Source organism: Nyctereutes procyonoides, unplaced genomic scaffold (genome assembly GCF_905146905.1).
Source record: "Nyctereutes procyonoides isolate TBG_1078 unplaced genomic scaffold, NYPRO_anot_genome, whole genome shotgun sequence".
Classification (NCBI taxonomy): Eukaryota; Metazoa; Chordata; class Mammalia; order Carnivora; family Canidae; genus Nyctereutes; species Nyctereutes procyonoides.
Window position 1 is genome coordinate 45510671 of NW_026575020.1, and position 18887 is coordinate 45529557.

The window sequence follows — 18887 nt, forward strand, 5'->3', positions numbered from 1 at the left end:
TTCATTATATGAAAGAAAGCAAAGACAACTTACACAACTCTACTATGTTCTTTTTTTAAAAAAATATTTTATTTATTTATTCATGAGAGATACAGAGAGAAGGCAGAGACATAGGCAGAGGGAGAAGGGAGCCTGATGTGGGATTCGATCCCAGAACTCCAGGATCAGGGATCCCTGGGTGGCGCAGCGGTTTGGCGCCTGCCTTTGGCCCAGGGCGCGATCCTGGAGACCCGGGATCGAATCCCACGTCGGGCTCCTGGTGCATGGAGCCTGCTTCTCCATCTGCCTGTGTTTCTGCCTCTCTCTCCTTCTCTCTCTGTGACTGTCATAAATAAATAAATTAAAAAAAAAAAAAAAAAAGAACTCCAGGATCACACCCTGAACTGAAGGCAGAGGCTCAACCGCTGAGCCACCTGGGCATCCCACTCTACTACATTCTTATATTTACTTTTACTCATGGCTAATTGATAAGGGCTGTGATACTAAACCAAGATTGTGTGGTCATTCTCTATAAAGGCCAATCATTCTTCCTTTGCTTCTAATTGCCCGCCTAATATTTATTAACTACCTTATAACTACTTAGGTGCTTTGAGTGAGGGAATATGGCAGGTTCAATAAAACTCATGCAATACTGGAGAATCAACTAAAACATCATGTCTTATTAATGGTGGGTCAGTGGCTTCATCTTTGTATTTGGGTACATAAATACCCTTGATGATGATAATGTTTTTATGACTATTAAATTAAATTAAATAATGTAACATATGTGGGTGCCTGGGTAGCTCAGTGGGTTAAGTGTCTGACTCTTGGTTTTGGCTCAGGTCATGATCTGAGCGTTGTGAGATTGGGCCCAGCATGGGGTTCCCCACTCAGCAGGGAATCTGCTTGGTATTCTCTCTCTCCCTCTCCCCTACCCTCTAAAATAATAAATAAATAAATCTTAAAAAAAAAAACAAACATGCAAAATGCCTACGCATAGGTCTATTATACTGAATGGTAATAGTCCATAGAGACTTGCTATGCATAGGCCAGGCATTTCTACATGTACCAACTTAAAATCTTCACATCAACCCTATAATACATAGTTTTTAATTTCCAATTCACAGATAAGTAACCTGAGATCTAGAAATGTAGAATAACTTTCTTGAGATCATACATTTAGTAAATAGTTAGCTTAGGATTTGAGTGCAGTCAGTCTGGGTCCAGGGTCCTTGCTCTTAAAGACCTGTGCTATCAATAGTCCCTCTGCATGAGTATTCATTTTCTTCCTTTTCTCACCTAACTTCAACCTGTTTACTGGTCTATTTCTACTTGGGTGACTTTCCATTATCTTAAATCAAGGATTCTTACCTGGAGCCCATGGGTGGGTTTCAATTTGTATTTTTAACCCTTGAATTAATCAGGACTCTCATATATAAATTGCAGAAATGCAGCTCAAACAAGCTTAACCATAGTGGAATTTCAATGAAGGACTAGGTTATCTCCTGGGATCCAAGGATAAAAATGTGGTGGATCTATGAACTCAACGGCCATTAAGGTTAAGGTATGTTCCCTCTCTTACTTCTGAGACTCTCTCTGCTCTCATTCTGCTTTTAAGCACGTTCTCTTTCTCAGGCTCATGTGTTAGGAAACAGATCAGCTAGCTAATAGTATCCATAGCTTCAGCTACTATGGAGAGACTGATTTGAACCTCTAGATATAATGTACAAAAATTCCAGAGAGAGCTCTGATGGGCCCAGCTTGGGTCAGGAGTTCCTAGCAGTTAACTCCAAGGGTATCCATTACAAATGCATAGCATGTATAAGCATGAATAATTTTTTTCCTAAAAGGGAGGATCCATTGGTTCCATCAGATTCTCAAGAAGTGATTTGTAATTCAAAAACAATAAAAAACTACTATTAACACAAAATATGCTGACACCATCTCTTTCTGTCTTCCCTTTCAAAGCAATCCTGCTGACTCCCCTGCTTCTGTCATAGGTTAACATGGTCTTCTAGAGTCCTGTTACCTTGCTGTATTTTTATTTCTCACTCTTCTTTATCCTTTGCATTCAGTTATTCAGTAAGTTTTAATTCTTCCATGCAATAGCCATTGGAACTTTTCCTTTATATTCCCACTGCCACAATTCTTAACTATCAGCTGTCACCTTCTTTAGCTCATAAAATAGTAATATCTTCTTAACCAAGTCCTTATCCGTTGTCCTTCTATGCTGAAATCCATCCTATTAGATAAAGTTTTGAACACTGTCTTATCATTCTGCTCAAAGACATCATGGTGTCCTCCTTTTCTGGACAGCACCCTCTTCAGTTTGGTCCTGAACCACTTTTCCAACCTCTTATCAACCAGATATTGGTAAGATGTTACCAGATGCTTTATCTCTTGAGTAGTAAATTCTACTCATCTACACTTGTTGCTCACTGGTCTGTTTTTTAGATTTGTACCAAGTCTATTTGTAGTTCACACCAAAGCAACTCACTTCCAAAAGGGATTTATTCTTTGATGTGAGAATTGTTAGCTTGTTCCCTGCTTTAAATTTCTGTTGATTCTCTAGGGCCCTCCCTGGAATAGTCCTTCCTTTTTTCCATCTATATTTTTTCCTGTTCTACTTTCCTCAAGTAGCAGTCCCATACCATTCCAGGCAAACTTATCTCTCTCTCCCTTCTATGAATTATCACAAAGCCTACTGTTTTACTCATGTTTCAACACTTTTTTTTTTTTTTATTTATGACAGTCACAGAGAGAGAAGGAGAGAGAGGCAGAGACACAGGCAGATGGAGAAGCAGGCTCCATGCACCGGGAGCCCGACGTGGGATTCGATCCCGGGTCTCCAGGATCGCGCCCTGGGCCAAAGGCAGGCGCCAAACCGCTGCGCCACCCAGGGATCCCTCAACACTTAATTCTATATTAATATTTAAATGTTTGAAGAATTTTGTTTCCTAAATACATTATAAGGTTCTAGTAGGCAAGACATCTCTCAAATTAGTTAAATGTGCTCTGTGGTACTTACCACAGTTATAAGCATCAGTAGGCACAAATACTTGTTAAGCATTTATAAATGTCAATATAAATATATATGGAGTTTTGCTTCTTCATACTGTACATGAATTTTTCACTTTCCCAAAAAGAGATTTACTGGAAACTTCTTTTAAGTAGTAGTTCCTCTATGTGGAAATGCTTTAAAGTGTTAGTCTTGAAATTATTAAATATTTATCAAAAGACCGAGGTGGGAGTTAGTGGGGAAATGTTGAAGCTATTGAGTTTGGAATTATCAATTGCAGATAAAAAGAAATGAGATTATAAAAAACAATCAATGAGAAACATCTTTTACATCAACCTTCCAGAGATACTTTCATTGTGTAATATGGTTCACATTTTTCAAATGATGTATTCTCTGTTCTCATTTATATTTTACAGGCCTTTATCTTGAGGGTAGCTGATAAGAGGATAAAGTTTGTTTGGGTTTAGATTGTGGCTCTGCCCACCATTCAGTGTGATCTTGACCTGATCATTTAACCACTCAAAGCCCCCCATCTAGAAAACTGAGATATTGGTGGGATGTTGCATAATAACATAACATAACATAACATAACATAACATAACATAACATAATATAGTATATATAAGGCATTTGGAAAGCATTTACAATCAGTAGGCAATCAGTCAATGGTGATGTCATTATTCTTTATTCAATAGGGGGAGAATTGAGGAAAAAGGGTAGGCAATGTGAGCCTAATGGTTTGCTTAAGAGACTTGGAGGTGCCAAGGGAAGACATATGCAGAGGTGAGTATTAGTGGGCATAATTGATACATCAAAACGGGCATTTTGAATAGTATAGATGGCACTGACAAGCTGGGAGGTATAAGGAAGGTTGGGCTAATTTATGTATATTTGCATGTTCCTCTTACATGGCGTACATCATGTTTCCAAATTTAAGTCATAGACTAAATGATCATTTTGACTAGAATGGATTTTCAGTAGGTGTAAAAATGAGCATTCTCAGGATTTTAGGTATCATTGATGGAAAAGAAAACCAGGGAGAAGAGCTGAAAACAGGGGTGACTTCTCTCTACAATGTTGTTCACCACCCCAACTATACCCCTCTGTCAGGGACAGAGGGTTTCCTCCACAAAGTTTAAGTATAACAGCAAATTACAAGACTTAACAGGAGTATTATGTGGAAGAGAATGGGCTGAATAGAATTATGCCGGATGATCAAAACAGCAAGGCAGTGAGTTCATTCAGTGGGTACTAGCACTGCTCAGTGTGAACATGGGATCTGGGAAAGGTCAGCCAAAAGAAATGGAGACTGATCTTTGGGAGTGAGATGAGGACAGTGAGTCAGAGTTACTCACTTCATCCGAGCAAGAGACCCTGTGGGTCACAGCTATTAGAGCTTACTGTGGGAAAATCTAATAAAGCGAGCTCTGCTGCTAAACTGAACAATTACAGTGTTTTTTTAATTTCCAGGAAACATGGACTTCAAGGTTTTCATTTTGTGAATTGTTATTAAACTTTTGGTGCTTTCTACTTTGTGAAAGTTGGAAACAAATTTTAAAGGAAAAACACGGGCCTATTCTCAAAAATACAGTTTTTGAAATATGTGAGATTTGCATAAACATTATATAGCCAGATTTAGTGCTGGTAAAATTGTCATGTCCATATGGCAGAATTAAATCTATCAATATATATTTTTTAAAGATTTTATTTTTTTTTTTAATTTTTTTTATTTATTTATGATAGTCACAGAGAGAGAGAGAGAGGGGGGCAGAGACATAGGCAGAGGGAGAAGCAGGCTCCATGCACCGGGAGCCTGATGTGGGATTCGATCCCGGGTCTCCAGGATCGTGCCCTGGGCCAAAGGCAGGCGCCAAACCGCTGCGCCACCCAGGGATCCCTAAAGATTTTATTTATTCATGGGAGACACACACAGAGAGAGAGAGGCAGAGACACAGGCAGAGGGAGAAGCAGGCTCCATGCAGGGAGCTTGATGTAGGACTAGATCCTGGGTCTTCAGGTTCAGGCTCTGGGCTGAAGGCAGCCCTAAACTGCTGAGCCACCCCGGCTGCCCCAAATCTATCAATATTTCATGGTGTTCTACAATGCACACAATAATTTGTACTATTTGTACTAAGTACTGCCACCTAAACTAGTTTGAAAACTAACACATTACACCCTGGACTGCCTTTCCTTATTTCTTGTGGGAAGAAATGTTACTAGCTTCAGTGAAACTCACAAAGGTTGAGACACAAAGTAATCTTTGAAATAAGCAAACAAACAAAAAACCTCAAAGGAGAATTGAATAGGGTAAATCTGAGTGCCAGAAGAATAAGGTAACAATAGCTACTGCTTCCTAAGCACTTACTACATACCAGGCTCCATGCTATTTTTCAAAGATAATCTCATTTAATTTTTACAACCATCCTGTGAGGTATCATTAACCATATTAGAGAGATGAAGAAAAAAAGGCTCAGAGACTTGCTTAAGGTCACATAGCTGGTAAGTGGTGGGTGACACTGAGATTTAAATCCGTTTCCAGACTCCAATCATGACGTTGTAGTGCTTCTTTGTGTGTATGAATAAATCTTTTTGCGTATATATTAGCCCTCGTAATCATTAGGTAGGTCAAGATAGTGAACATCTCCACCAACCTGAAGGCTCCCTCCTTCCCTGTCAAATCCGCAGTAAATAATCACTACCATGCCACTAGCCCTGTCAAGTCCCCCATAAGTAATCACTACCATGCTACTATCACCATAGAGAGGTTACAGCAGGACTAATCTAAGGTTTTGGAGTTATCTCCAAAAGATTCCATATATCAATCCTTTACCTTGCTGTTTTAGCTGTAGTGTTCAAAGCTGCTCTAGCTCTAACTTTTCAAGCATTCATTATAGACTAGCTGTTGAAATGCCTTCATAGTCCATTTCTTCTATTATTCTGAAGTTAATACTATTTTTTTTTAAACCAAAGAAAGTCCTGGATGAAGTAGATTCAAAGAACTGTGAGCAAACAAAGCAAACTATCTTAGAAACACCATAGACACAGATTCCTTGACTGAGGTAATTTGGGGCATCTATTTCCAGTCATGGCATCTCATTAGGAAACAGATCACCATGAAAGGTGGTTTGACTTTAGGGAAGGGAAGAGTAGCCAGGCGGAGTATGTAATAGTGATTGCTCTGCATCATCTTACAGCACACGAAAACACTGACGTCCAGATATCTTCCACAGTTGACTTATGACACAAGAGAAAGAAAAACGGGAAGAAGATCTAGGTGGAGGGGTAATGGGGGGAAGTAAGACCTCCGAGGAGGCTTTAATGTGGTGGCTTTCCGTGCCTTGCCCACTGGCTCCGAAAACCACATTACTTCTCGTCCAACCTGGCATCAGGCTCTCAAGCTGTGGTTGGTGAATTTTCAGCAATTATTCTGCAGAACTAGTCTCCCTTCTCTCTCGTCCCTCCCCACCCACCTTCCCACCCATAATGGTTGCGCGCCTCATTCTGATGCCCACCACAGCCAACTGTGGCTTTGGAAGCAGTTTATAGAATATAATTGAGCATCAGGCAGGGAACAATCGACATATGTAAGGTTTGATGACTCCAGGAGTGATGTGTTCCTAAGGTGACTGAAGTGGGGGAAGCCTAGGGGAACGTTTTGCCCATGAACAGCAGGAGGACAGGCCCAGAAGTGGGCGCACGTGACAGCAGCAGCACCTCGAGAGTGACATCACCCCTCCGGGGGGGCGGAGCCGAACTATTTAGGGCCTTGTCTGCTATTGAGCTTCCACCCCTTTCCCACCAAATGCCCTCGACCCCACCAGGCAGAGCCCCCTGAGGAAACGAGAAATGCCCAGACCTCACAGAGCTGCAGAGTCAGGGCCCGACCTCTCGGCGCAGGGAAGGGTTCGGTCTTCACTCTCTCTTCCAGCCGCTCCCCACCCCCAGACTGTGGAGGGGGCGGGGGCGCGCGCGCTCCACCACGCACGCGCCCCCACGCACGCGCTCTCCCTCCGCGCTCGCGCTCCTCCCCACCCCGGCCCGGAGGGGGCGGGGCTGCGGGCGGCCTGGGAGGGTGCGACGCCCCCGGCGCGGCGGCGGCGCTAGCGAGCTGCCGGCCGGGCGCGGGTTGCTGGGTGCGCTGCTCCGGCGGGGCCCGCTGGCACAGCCGCCTCGCGCTAGCCGCCCGCCGGGCGGGGGAAGGTGCGAGCACTCTGAGCGCGGGGGCTCGGGGCTGCCGGCGCTGCCCTCCCGCCGCCGCCCTCCGCGCCTCCTCTGGGCGGCCCCGCCCCCGTTCCCATCCCCCTCGCGCTCACCTCCCGGCTGTGCCGCGCGCGAGGCGGAGCGAGGCGCCCGCCGCAGCAGCCGCCGCCGCCGCCGCCGCCGCCGCCGCCGCCGCCGCCGCCGCCGCCGCCGCCGCCGCCGCCGCCGCCGCCGCGCTGAGGGGCGAGAGCTTGCACCCGCGCCGCCGCTGACAGGAGGACCGCCGCGGGCTGCGCTTGCCCGCCGCGAGGCCCCGCCGCGCCTTTCCGGGGCGCAGACCCACCGCGGGCGTCGGAGCGCAGCGAGGTGCTCTGGGAATCGCGGGCGGCGCCGGCGGGCGGCGCGGTCCTCACTCGGGATCCCGGGGACTGGGGCTTGGCCCCGAGGTGCAGCGAGCCCCTCAGAGCCGCAGGTAAGAGACCGAGGGAGCGGCGGAAGGAGGGGTCGCCTTAGTGACAGGGGCGTTCGCCTCCACTGCCTCGGCTCCTGGGAGAGGGGCGGGGGCGAGCTGGGAAACAGCGAAACGGGCAGCGAAGTGCCTCCGGTGTCCAAGGTGTGGGGAAGGTTGGCTCCAAATGTGGCACCCAGGGTGGCTTCCGATGGGGCGGGGGACGGTCACTTCGATGTCACCGAAGGTGTCATGGAATTCGGTACCGAGAGAGGCTCTAGATGCCGGGGACCCAGGGTGAGATGCGAGGCAGATTGCTAAACGTGGCAGGCAATGTGGTGCAGAGCGAGTTGCAAAATGTGCCCCCAGAATGCAGCATAAAAAGTAGTTGTGAAATGTGCCAGGTAAGGCGCAGGGTGGGTTGACCTGTGTGGCATTGAAATTCATGGTAGAAGTGTTGTGAGCGATATTAACAGTCCCCCTGGGAAAGGAGATGTGGTGTAAGAAAAAGATTAATAAGGCTCATTGCTAGATATTTTATCTCAGGAAATCGAGAGGAGCTAGGATATGCTATTTTTTGAGATGGAGATAGTAGGTACCCACGTGAAAGAAAAAAAAAAAAGCATATCGTGTCTGGTTGTGAGATGGGAAAGAAAAAATAGGGCTAAAATAATTCCAGGTTTTGCCGTCAGCTTGTAGAGCACCGATATAATCGTGTCCTGTCTTTTATTTCAGTTGTGGAATGTTTAAAATGGGTTTTACAAAATATAAACAGTGATAATTAACATTAGGAAGATTGGGTATTTTGGGTGTCTTTCTACTCTGTTCTCTGTTCCTCTCCAGGAAAAGAAAAACAATAAACAAAAAAAACCCACACCACATCCTGATTGTAATTCTGAGTTCAAGATCATTAGGCAAAGGGATTTATTTTTTCCTATGTGCCCCTGTCTTCATTTTCACACAGGTGAAAATATCTGGAATGAGGAAAACAAAACAATATGGTGAACAAAAGGGATAAATTTTCAGGCATTTTGAGGGGTTGGAGCCAAAAGCTATTGCAGTGGTTAATTACAGTGAATGACAGTAGTGCTATATTCTTGCATGTTTTTGGTGTTGAGGTGGCAAAATAGGGAAAAAAAATGAATACAGTAAATGTAGCATAAAAAGCAGCAACATGGATACTGTCAGTGGAGCACTTCTTGCAGCGTTTCCCAGGTATATCATCCTAGGAATGTGAGCACAAGAATAAAATATTAAATATTCTTTCTCTGTTTCTTTCTCTACGTTAAATATTGTTTCTTTCTCTACGTATGAAATTATCCACATCTGTGAAACATTGTGACTTCCACTTAAGAAGAATATCTGTGTTTTGAGAGGATTGTCAGTAAATAGCTGGAATTTCAGAAGTAACAAAAGATAGTTCAATGAGCTATGTGATATAACTTACATATGTACGTTCAATGAGTGTCTACATGCTGTGAAACAAACAGGAATATCCGAATGTGTTCATTAGGGTATAGTTAATGATTGAAATTTTGGTGTTTTATGTTGTGATTACTGTAGAGAAATTGAATTACTTGCCTGAAGAATGTTGTTCTTATAATAGCAGTAAGTAATTTGCTAGATAATCTGAAAATTCATACTGATTGGCTTCCTCTTGCATCCACATTCAGCCACTAAGGGATCATTTGCTTCAAAGACAAAACTGGATTTTCCTTCGTGGTTAATTTTGGGTTTTAGTGTTTTCTATAGATACGGCCCTCACCTTGAGGCTATGTTGGGGCTAAAGCAGAGAGGAGAGGGCCAGAGGAGAATAAAGAGCAGTACTGTTGGGTCTTCCTGTTTTGTTCTGACTGTAAGCCATATGTACTGCCACCCCCTACTGTCTGTAGGAAGAGGTGTTGCAGAGCCCCATTCTTTTCTTGTTATCACTGCCCCCTTGTGTAAGGGAAGAAATTGATAGTTGCACTTGGGAAAACCACTTTCCCCAGATTGTTCTTGAGAGTGGTTATGTGGCTCTATTAGTCATCTATTCTTTTCAGAGTTGCAGGGGTTTAAACTTACTGTTAATCAGGCTTCAGATTTAATGTCTCCTTTTAATAATATCTAGTTTTAGTCAGTAATTCAAATTGTTCAGAATGTTTTTAATATGTTTGGAAAGATGGAGTACTATTACTAGTAGAATAGCTAGGTGTAATAGCTCACCCTGATATAGCACTTACTCTGTACTAGTCCTGTTATTCATGTTTTAATCAATTTCAACACCCTGTGAAGTATGTCCTGTTTATTTACGTTTTACTGATGAGAAACCGAAACACAGAGATGTTCAGTAACTTGCATTGGCCAGTCAAGAATCAGATTTAGCTGGCAAGTGGAAGAGTTGTTGCAATTCAGTAGGTATGTAGTAAGACATATAAATGTTAAGCCTACGAATATACCAAAAATAGTTACTTATAGTATGAACATTTCTCTTACAGGATTTACTTTTGTAATTTATCTCTGGGATTGTGAGTAGAGGAATATTAGTACTTTTTATGTGATTAAGGAAATATTTGCAATGGAGGTTGGTTTGGGGGGAACTTTAGAGATACAAAGTTACTTTCAAGTAGTTTGGTGTGTGTGTATGTGTGTACATAGTGTGCAATAAAGGTTTACTGGTGATTTTAAAGAGATAATGCAGCACATACACAGGGATCTACATACTATCTCTTTAAAAGCACCAGTAAATCTTTACTTTCTCGAGGAAAATTAAGGAGAAATGATCTATTTCTCCTACATCTTCATACTTTTATCTCTATTTTATTTTGAAAAGTAGCAAAAATGGGTTGGATGCTGGTGTACATTTTACCACTTCCATCAATAATCTTGGCTCAGATTTTCAGAAATACATATTGTTTCATATATATTACATATGAATTAATATTTATTAAAAATGTGTAAATTATAAAGAACAGTAGGGGCAGTTGGGTGGCTCAGTTAAGCATCCAACACTTGATTTCAGCTCAGTTCATGATCTCAGGGTTGTGAGATCGATCCCTGAGTTGGGCTTATGTGCTGGGTGTGGAGCCTGCTTAGGATTCTCTCTGTTTCTCTTCTCCTAAAAAAAGAAAAAAGAAAAAAGAATAACAATCAAGGTACCTGGGTGGCTCAGTGGTTGAGCGTCTGCCTTTGGCTCAGGTCGTGATCCCGGATCCTGAGATTGAGTCCTGCATCAGGCTCCCCATGGGAGCCTGCTTCTCCCTCTGCTTTCTTCTTTCGGTGTCTTTCTTGAATAAATAAATAAAATCTTTACAAAAAAAAAACAAAAACAAAAACAAAAACCAAACCAAACCAATCATCTCTTATTCTTGTAACAACTATTTTCTTCTGTAAGCCAAACTTTCTGCCATTCTGTAAATCACATATCTCATGTAATCAAACACTTCTTTCATTTTTATATACATTTATTGGTAAGGGGATTCAAGATAATCAATTGATTATGGCTAAGATTTATTTAGGATTTATGTTTATATACTTTAGTGTACTTAATAAATTGTCATAGAGTTAGATCATTCTCTGTATTTTAGATTGGTTGATAGTTCCTTTTAGCATACTTCACTTATGAAACCTAATTTGATGTTTACATCTTTATCATAAAGTTTTACTAATAACATTGTTAAACATTCCATTATTTCCCTCTTCCATGTTTGATTCTTGGACTGTCCCATGCTGGCTCTCTAGTTTTCCCCCATACTTCCCCATAAGTACTTTTGCTTTTTTCATATTTTTTGAATGACTTTGTGTGCATTATTTTGAATGGAGAAGAAAGTAAGCCTAGAAAGGAGAACAGTAATCCCCCCTTATCTGCAAGGGATACATTCTAAGACACCCCAGTGGATGCCTGAAACCGTAGATAGTACTGAACCCATATATACTGTTTTTTTTTTTCTATGAGTACATTCCTACGATAAAGTTTATTAATTAATTAATCAATTAAAGTTTAATTTATAATTTAGGCATGGTAAGAGATTAACAATAATAACAAAATAGAACAATTAAAACAGTGCATTATAATAGTTATGAGAATGTGGTCTCTACTCTCAAAATATCTTACTTTGTTGAATTTATTCTTCTTGTGATGACTGAGATGATAAAATACTTATGTGATGAGATGAAATGAGGTGAATGACATAGGCGATGTGGTGTAGCCTTGGGTTATTTCTGACTATACATAGGAAGGAGGATCATCTGCTTCGGACTATGGGCAGTTTAGCGGGGGACCACCATATACTAAACCAGTACAGTTACAGAAGGGGAATATTAGCGTAGTTGATCTTGGAAAACAAGTATACATAAAAGAAATGCATCAAAGTTCTCTCCTTGTCATATTTCTTCCTTTTACGATAGAATTAAAACTGAATTTCTGAAATCTAGTGATTGGGCATAGTAGTTGAATGTACTTACAAGAATCACCAATGTTAGCTGGAATATTTACTCATGGTTCCCAGATTTTATTTCAAGGAGCTAGAACAAGCTGTTGCAGATGGCTGTTTACTTTTCTAGTACTAGTCTGATCAAGGTAACAAATATAAAATAGTTTGGAAGTTAGTTTAATTATTTGGACTATTTTTTCCTTTGTGAGTGAATTGAAACTCAGCATTGTCCTATCTGCTGAGTACTTGTAGTTAACAAATATTGTTATTATTTGGAGAGAAAGCACCATATAAATATACTGTATAAGTAAATAGTCTTTGTTATAATATGAAAAATATCACCTGGTTTGTTTAAATAACATCTTTTGTAGTAATTTGTATTACATGAAGATTGTTTACAATAAAAAAATGAGTTGAGCTCCATATGATGATGGAGGGTACATATTCCTGATGAGTCTCTTTAAAAAATCCATGGAAAGAAATGGGTTAAAAGAAGAGTTTAAAGACTTACAGCAACATTTTCTCAACCATTGGCCCTTTTCCTTTCTTTTAGATGTATTTTACCTTGAGTATTTAAGATTCAAGGTAATGTTAGATGGAGAACAATAAATTTGGGCCTGAGTTTTAGAAGGTTTAAAGCAGGGTGAGGATGAAATACATGAAAAAATTTTCTGGTAGGGATTATTCTTATTTTGGAAAGCTCTGTCTAATTACAATACCATGATTATTTCTGGAAACAAATTTATTAGGTCAGTTTATTTTGTTTAACAAAAATCTTTATAAGTCATTTGAAAAGTGTGTTTGTGGATGTTTTAAGTATCAGATAAGTTGCTTTTTTATGGGCCCATATGTTACAAAAATATCTTGTTATGTTCAGCTTCTGTTTGTCTTTGAATAGTTGGAGGTAAACATGACTAGGTTTAAGAGGCGAAAGAATTAAGTTTGTATTAGTTTTAATCATGCTTTTGCTTTACCCTTTTCTTGCCCATAATATTAATTTCTGTCTTTATTCAGTGAATAGTAGGTATATCCTATCTCTCAAACTCCTTTTTATCAGAACCTGAGATTCTGATGCCATTTAAATGTAGTTGCATTATAGTGAGCAATCTTGTTACTGTGTTTTTTTTTGTTTTAAATCCAGTTGTCCTTTAGACATCTTTACTTTTTTATTTCACATTTATGTACCTTTCTTTCTTAGATACTTTGCTGCCAGAGGGATCTTTCTAACATGGTCATCTGATTATGTCATTCTTTTCTTCAGAATCTTATCACCTCATCACTTAATGGATAAAATGGAAACTCCTTAGCAAACCAAGTAAGGTCCTTCATGATGGTCTGATCTTTGCCTTCTCTTTAGACTCATTGCCTGCCATATTCTTCTTCAAAGTTCTAGGCATCAGGAGATACATGTGGAGAAATACACATATGTACACCATCTAGAATATTATTCAGAGTAACTCCTGGATTATAGTTAAAACTAACTCTAAAGACTCTTAATCATAGGAAACAAACTGAGGATCGCTGGAGGGGAGGGAAGGAAGGGGTCGATGGGTGGATGGATGAGGTATCTGAGTGATGGACATTAAGGAGGGCATGGGATGTCATGAGCCCTGAGTATTGTAGAAGACTGATGAATCACTAACCTCTGTCTCTGAAACCAATAATACATTATATGTTAATTAAGTTTAAATAAACAACAACCACAAAAAACTAACTCTAAAGATAAACCAATTTTTATTCCTTTTTATTTCCTGGGTTGGGGGAGGAAGATTAGAAGGTTCAGTGTATGAACTTTAGCTGATTTTTCATTATATATTACAGGGGTTGGCACACTACGGTGCATGGGCCAAACGTAGCCCAACGTCTGTTTTGGTATGATCTGCAAGCTAAGATTGGTTTTTATATTTTTAAGTGATTGAAAAGATATCAGAGGAAAAATAATGCTTTGTGATATGTGAAAATTATAGGAAATTCAAATTCACTGGCCATGAAGGAAGTTTTATTGGCATATGGCCATGCTTATTCATTTACATTGGTTATGGCTGTTTCATGTGTACAGCCAGAGTTGGGTAGTTAGCACAACAAAACCTAGATATTGACTGGCTAGCCCTTTACAGATAAAGTTACCAGTCCTTAGGTATTTTATAAATGGTCATTGAATGTCATAAGTTGGAGATAGACCAACTATGTCTGTTGAAGTCTCTTGCAGGGCATAATTGCTTCTATCGACTGAGAAAAGATTGGCTACTTTGCCTTAGTAAGGATTTATCTGACAGTCTCCTATTGCGTCTTCGTGTTACAACTGTATAATGTCTAACTCTGAAGAAGTTTCTAACAAAGCATATTAATTGATCCTATTCCTGAGAAGAGGAACCCAAGTAAAGAGTTTTGGAGCACAGCATAGAAGAATATTTTTCTTTCTTTGCCCCAGTCTCTCTTATATGCATATTTTGTATTAATAAAGGTTGTTCTATGAAAAACTTGATTTTTTATATTAATTTGTTATACAGATACCTTGTGTTTAAGGCATATGAGCTGAGTTAGATTAGGTACATTGGAAAAATTGGGGGATTTTTGCACATTAAATTATTCACTTAAATATTTGTTGACTACTATGTATAAGGAGTTTGACTACTGTAGTCTTTCAGTTGAAAGTGGACATTTCATATTCTTCCTTAAGTAAAAGCTAATAGTATAATTCAGAATTCTGTGTCCTAATATTCATTCTAACCTGGGCAAAATATAGTTTAAAAAAAAACTCCAGCGTATTAAAGTTTAGTTTTACTGTTTTCATTAGGTGGCAAAGGTATTATGAAAAGACAGTGATTTAAACATTCCTTTTTATAAATATCAAAAGTATTGCAGACCTAAAATTCATAAAGCAATACATATACACACACGATAATAATGGAAAACTTATTTACTCCAAACAGATCTCTTTGGATTAGATAGCCATGCTTATTTCCTTGTCTGTAATATCATACTTGCACTATCATATCTGATTATATCAGATGACATCCGATTATAGAGATTGACAACATGAAGAAATATGGCACCACTTTTTTTATTGCATGGATACCCCACCTGTGGATTTTAAGTAGACTAGTTAGTTACTAAACTAACTATGGGTGGGCATCTGGGTGGCTCAGCAGTTGAGCATCTGCCTTTAGCTCAGGTCGTGATCCTAGGGTCCTGGGATCAAGTTCTGCATCAGGCTCCCTACAGGGAACCTGCTTCTCCCTATGCCTATGTCTCTGCCTCTCTGTGTCTCTCATGAATAAATAAATAAAATCTTAAAACCGAAAAAACAACCTTGGAAATGGTACTGGATGTGTAGACATTGTGATTTAATCATTTTAGTCATGGAGGATGCCTCAGATCTTGGTAAATTCCTTCTGTCTCAATGAAGGAAGTCTTTTCTTAAGCCCTTTGCAAACTTGGGTTGTGGGGGTTCCACAATGTTTAGCTTTAATTGCTGAAATTTGATAGGACAAAGCTAGTCACGTTATGGAAGCTTGATGGGTATTATTACTCTACAAGTCTGTTTTTGTTCCAATTCCAAGGAATTCTTTTGGGCTCCCTTGGATTGGGAATTAGGGTGAATGGAGGTAGCTGGTTTCATTAGACACGTGGGTAAAGATTTGCTACATAAAAAATCCTGGTTTAGCGTCAGAGAATCTTAGCTCTTTCTTTTTAGAGCTCTGAAGAGGGAGAAAGACTTCTTTGGAAGTTATCAGATATTCCTTTATTTTATTTTTAGGGGGGAGGGGCAGAGGGAGAGAGAGAGAGTCTTAAGCAGGTTCCATGCTCAATGCAGACGTTGAGGTGGGGCTTGGTCTCATGACTCTACGATCATGACCTGAGCCAAAATCAGGAGTCACATGCTTAACCAACTGAGCCACCTAGGCACCTCACACATTCCTTTATGATAGAATGATAATACAGTTGTTTAGTTGTAAGAAGCTTTTGAAATTCTACAATCATGAGACCAATTTTATAGTAGAACATGAATTTGTGAGTTTGAATCATGAAAACAGATTCAAATTAATCACTCTGTCACTCACTCATTAGATATGTGAAGGTCTGAAATCTATCTTGCAGGGTTTTGATGATGAGAGAGTAAAATAATGTCATTGAAAATCCTTAGGACAATGTCCAGTATTTAAGGAATGGTTATTATTATTTTTTAATTGATTCATGAGAGACAGAGAGAGAGAGAGAGAGAGGCAGAGACACAGGCAGAGGGAGAAGCAGGCTCCATGCAGAGAGTCCAATGTGGGACTCGATCCCGGGTCTCTAGGATCACACCCTGGGCCAAAGGCAGCGCTAAACCGCTGAGCCACCCAGGCTGCCTGGAATGGTAATTTTTATTAAGCCATGGAAATCATCCTGGATTGCTCTTTTTTGATGCATGCTTCATCCAACTCCTCCCTTCAGTTCTTTACTAGCATTGTTAGTCCAGCTTTTCTTTGTTATCTTGTCTTGCTCTCTTATTCAGCCTGGCAAGGCATTTAAAAGACCCATGGTAATTCAGCTACTGATTTATTTTATATCCTGAAATTTTCTCTTAATGAAAGATTTGAGGAGAGCTGAGAGAAAGAGTTCTTAAATAACTGTAAACTTAAAAATAAAGACACCTAGAAGTGAGATACTGTTGGGCAGACTCTTGGTGTGCATACCTTTTTGGGCTATTTCCCTTTAAGTACTACAAACTTGGCAAAAAATCAGTTTTTGGTCTCCCCCCAAAATAGCAAACCACGGCATTTCTTGAGACCGGGAGCCCTTTGACAGTTCTTTTCTCAGTTTGATTGCAGAAACGTCAATTTTTATAAGCCTTTCTTACTTTTGTCTATAACTGGAATTTTCTCTTTTTTTTAAAAGATTTTATTTATTCATGAGGGAGAGAGAGAGAGAGAGAGAGAGAGAGAGAGAGAGAGAGAGAGAGAGGCAGAGACACAGGCAGAGGGAGAAGCAGGCTCCATGCAGGGAGCCTGACATGGGACTTGATCCTGGGTCTTCAGGATCAGGCCCTGGGATGAAGGCAGTGCTAAACCGCTGAGCCATCCGGGCTGCCTTGTAACTGGAATTTTCTTTTATCTGTTCCTTTCTTTTTTTTTTTTTTTTTTTTTTGAATTTTCCATGATAACTTTATCTCCCTATCACCCATGCTACATGTTGATAGCTTTTAGTAATTTTTCTTTTTGAAAGATTTGTATGTGACAATCAGTTAAGGCAGTTTGCTTTCTTTAATAAAAAGGGTTTGTCTATTTATAGTGTAAAATAATACATTAGAAAAAGTTTACTCCTTTTACTTTAGCATAGATGACTAGTTAACTATTCAAAATCTCATTTTTTCCCCTGAGTTTCAATTACTTCTGTAACATTTTGCCCATTTTTGCTAATTGGTGTATCATGCATACAGTTTTCATTGAATATTTTTCTTTGGCTCCCTTTCTCTTAGTTTTATCCTTAGTTGTCAAAATATCCATGACCTGATAAGTTTGCGCTAGCTATAAAATAAAAACTAGTTCAACCTGAAGACATCTTGCTTAACACACTTGAGAAAGACTACTTATATGCAACTTTAGTTCCAGATTGGATTATTTTCTATTTTTAAATAAATGAACTTTGTAATAATTCCTCTCCTTGCTTTACATAATTTAATTCTAATTTTGTCTTTGGATGTATTAAAGGTAGTCATTTATTAGTTAATCAACTACTGTTTATTGTCATTACTTTTAATAAATAACTATTCTCCTCCCCTGTTCTACCTTTATAAAAAGTTATAAAAGTAATACTCTGTTTGCAACCATGAAAATGAACAAACTAGAGGTGAATAAAGGAAAAGTTAGTATTTTTCTCTCCTCTCAGGTCTTTCCCTTCTCCAGTTTTCTTCCTGGAGTAGCCAGTGTTAACCAACACTGAATGTTTTTCAGCATCTTTTTGTTGCTCAAAAACATGTAAGTATATATACACACACACATATACAGGCTTTTTGTAATTTGCTTTATTCTTTTAAGAATGTATCATGGCATGTCTCTAGTTTAGTAAATGGAACTCTAATTTTAAAAAGCTGGATAACATTCCAAAGCATACTACACCATAATTTATTCTGTTGTTCCACAACGGATGGACATTAAGATTGTTTGCCTTTTTTCTTTCTTTTTTTGGAGCCACTATGAACAGTCCACTCTTACGACCAGAGAAGCAAACGTTCTTTTTTTTTTTTTTTTTTAAGATTTATTTGTTTATTTTAGAGAGAGAGAGCATGTGCAAATGGGAGGAGGGATAGAGGAAGAGAGAGAATCTCCAGCAGACTCCCCGCTGAGCATGGAGCCCGATGCAGGACTCAATACCATGACCCTGAGATCTCAACATGAGTCGAAATCAAGAGTTGGATGCTTAACTGACTGAACCACCCAGGCACTCCAGAGAAGCAAACATTCTAAATAAAATATTAGCAAGATAAAACTAGTAGTGTATTTAAAAGATAATACATCAGGACTCATTCCAGGAAGGCAAGGACAGTTAAATATTAACATAATTTACAATATTAAAACGTTACCAGATCAAAACCATATGATTACCTCTCTCTTTTGGGATGAGTTAGGAGACTCTGTATTGTATTTATACAAAATAGCATAGAGAGATGCCTTCCCACGTGGACAGTAGTCCACATTTTATACAGTTCTTTGACCCTCAAAGTTGAGAGAAACCTTTTTTCTAGAGTCTTTAGGGGTACTTTGTGGGGTCTGGGCCTCAGCTTTGACTTAGGCCTGACTACTGGATTTTGATTGCTAAAGCCTGGTACCTTTGACACTACGGAAAT

The 18887-nt window shown here is 39.8% G+C and overlaps 1 protein-coding gene across 4 annotated transcripts in view; it reads left to right on the top strand.

Moving 5' to 3' along the window:
• Nucleotides 1-7454: 7454 nt before the first annotated feature.
• The window catches only part of TANC2 (tetratricopeptide repeat, ankyrin repeat and coiled-coil containing 2), a 366267-nt gene continuing 354834 nt past the window's right edge, over nt 7455-18887 (top strand). For all 4 annotated transcript variants that reach the window (XM_055321616.1, XM_055321584.1, XM_055321595.1 and 1 more), the window contains exon 1: nt 7455-7670. The gene's annotated coding sequence lies outside the window, so the exon portion shown is untranslated. The remainder of the gene's footprint in view (nt 7671-18887) is intronic.